The 3,066-nt window shown below is 32.4% G+C and overlaps 1 long non-coding RNA gene across 1 annotated transcript; it reads right to left on the bottom strand.

The window, feature by feature from the left end:
* Positions 1–527: 527 nt before the first annotated feature.
* LOC128641124 (uncharacterized) lies at positions 528–1,671 on the bottom strand. Its single transcript, XR_008399437.1, has 3 exons — positions 1,604–1,671; positions 1,052–1,105; positions 528–621 (listed from the first exon to the last, which is right to left on the bottom strand). It is a non-coding gene; the product is annotated as an uncharacterized LOC128641124 (long non-coding RNA).
* Between the last annotated feature and the right edge of the window lie 1,395 nt (positions 1,672–3,066).

A 3,066-nucleotide genomic window follows, 5' to 3' on the forward strand; every position in this document is an offset into this window, starting at 1 on the left:
ACAATAAAGAAATGATGGCCAGATTTATTTTATTGTTTAAACTAATTATAGGAATTACTTTTTTTTTAAAAATATATCAAGAGAATGACGAATAATTAATAAGAGTATTAAATTATAAATTTGATTAACATTGCATGCTGGATTTGAATCACAATTTAACGAATTTAACTTCACTGTACCTTTAAGTATCTTATAAAGTGTATTTAGAATGATACTTACAGCTGTGCCTGGGAAGGACAATCTGACACCCAGGACAATGAAGGTTGAGACAGGGGGGAGGGATGGGATTGGCTTGGGGAGGGATGTGAATGGCTTGGGGAGGGGTGAGCTGCCGCTCCGGGGTAGGCCGTACAGCTGGGGAGTGGGGAGTTTGGGTCTGGGCAGCTGTACGGGCCAGAATACGGGGAGAGCGGCGAAGGGGGGTGTATGGGCGTTTTGTGGAAGGGACAGGATTTGAAATATGGGAAGGGCTGGCAGTGGTCTGGGCATGGTCATGAGTTTGGTCATGGGAAGGGCTCTGGGTCTGTGCAGGGGTGTGGCCATGGTCATGGGTGTGTGCATGGGGAGGGGTCTGTGACTGGGCAGGGGCGGAAACCAGATGACCAGAAGTGGTGGATCCATCTGAAAATGTAAAGAAAATATATTAACATCTCATACATCCTGACATCAAATCAACGCATTTCAAATTGATTATGTTTTCAATATACTTCGAAATGTGTTTGAATTTTTAAACAATTCTGAAATGAGGATATGGTATGTATATAGGCACTCAGATGAATATCAATGACTGTCTGTACAATTTGAACTTTATTATTGTGTTTTGGCATGGAATATGCATGTGACATAATGATGGCATGAATTATAAATTTTTAAAAATAAATATACAAGCAGAATTTCATGCTGCCTGATATAGAAAGGGGGCAGTAGTGTATTTGAACAGACAAATAATATTCCTTTTTAAAGGGCAAAAGCTGTAGACTTTTAATGTCTTCAATAAAATGATTTCCAAAAAAGAAACATGTTGGAAACATGATAGATATATTTCACATACCATCAGACTCCAAGGCAGCCTCTTCCTCCTCCGTCCCACATGTGACAGCAATCTCTGTAAAACATAACATGTTGTGTACACGTTAAGATCAGATATTATAACATATGTTACTGTTGCTCAAATACGCACATCAATGTTGCATTAAAGATATACACACACAAAGTTATGATTTACATCATTTTGATGGAGCATACAAATGACAATAGATTTGTTATTGTCAATGAATATTAATTTTAATGTATTGTTTGTATTAATGTTAAATTCATAAAAGCATAGTACATAGAACATTTAAGATTTCTCATGTGTGTATCACTTGATGACTGTTGTCAAAAAATCTAATGGAAACAAACATATGTTATACATCTTATGAATAACAAATGTGTAGACTAATAAAGTAGAAATTATTAATCGTTCAATATGAAAAATAAATTAATATATAATCAGAAGATAAATATTTTGAATTTTTATAATGTTATGCTTCATCAGAATCATGATCATAATATTGATTAGCAATACACCTTCAATTACATATAAATGAGTCAATGGACTTACCAGGAGACCGCAAAGGCGTCTCTATGTCACTGCTGGATTCCTGTGGGCTCACCACACCAACTCTCTCAATGAATGATATAGATATATATTATTAAACACATTTGGGATATCACTAAATCACATCTGTCTAGAATTTTAACATTAATCAACTTTAAAATGTGAAGAATAGAGCAGTCATTACACCAGAAAATGCTTGATTGAATCAAGGGGATTCTGTAAAAATATCTGTATTGAACATATGTTTAATGTCAGACTACATTAGACATCAAATTCATCTCAGATGCTGCTATTGCATATCTAAATATACCCAATGATCAATGTTCTTAACCCTTTAAGGACACGGCTTTCACTTTGCTCAATTGTTTTATGACGGAATAATTCCGTCATATGTCCTTAAGAAGTTACAAGAATACACACAAACCACATATTGAGTAGCATCTGTTGACAAATCTAAACAAACACATGTGTCACATCGAGCCATTTTTGCAATGTACAGTAATCTTGTTTAGGACACAACACATATTTATCACAATACAAAACAAAATTGATTATTACAAATATGTAATCATGGTGCTGTTAGAGTATGCAGATATCTATAAAGTAACTCCAACAGAGAATGTGATTTATATATCAATAGTTTTTAATAAAAAGAATGTAAAGATGAATGAATCTATTTTGTCTTAAAGGGACACTGACATGATTAATTTAAATAATTGATTTCTATGTTCAAACTGTAAAAAATGATTTAACATTGACTCCTATTATAATTAGAATGTTGCTCGATATTAATCTTAAAGGCAGATAAGGAATATTGGATTCAATAAATATTGTTTGTTGAAGGTATCCACCAATCATCAATAAAAACCCAGGTTGGTCAACCAAAATTTAGATGCACATAAACGTACTTTCTTTATTTTACAATACATTTAGCAATAGAATATGTCACATATGATGATAGTATTATATTTTTATGTTTATTAATATTGCATACTGTATCTGAATGACAATATTAATAATTGTAGCTCAGTATCCCTTTAATGTAAAATTAAATTGATTCCACAATGTTGTTGTTAATGAATTATCTACTCCATATGTTGATGTCATGAATGGTATTGAGCATGCAATTAAAATGTAATATGTTATTTAAGGATATCCGAATAATTATTTAATTTTCATCTATTAAATAGACATTACATATAAATATTGAACAATGTGTATTTAGTATGTAATGTTCAGTCCATGTTTCTAAGACAAATGTCAATTAAAAAGAGACATACCATACTGTGACAAGCCCTGGCTTGAGGATCCAGCAGCCACATCCATATCTGTAATATATTAAATGAGGATTGCATATCATTAATACTAATCATGCCATGTTTAAAAAATTTACATTAATAACAAATCAATTGAAAAATATTAATCCTTTGGTAGTCCCATGAGTTAATAGTTTCCTCAATTAAATT

Source organism: Bombina bombina, chromosome 10 (genome assembly GCF_027579735.1).
Source record: "Bombina bombina isolate aBomBom1 chromosome 10, aBomBom1.pri, whole genome shotgun sequence".
Lineage (NCBI taxonomy): Eukaryota > Metazoa > Chordata > Amphibia > Anura > Bombinatoridae > Bombina > Bombina bombina.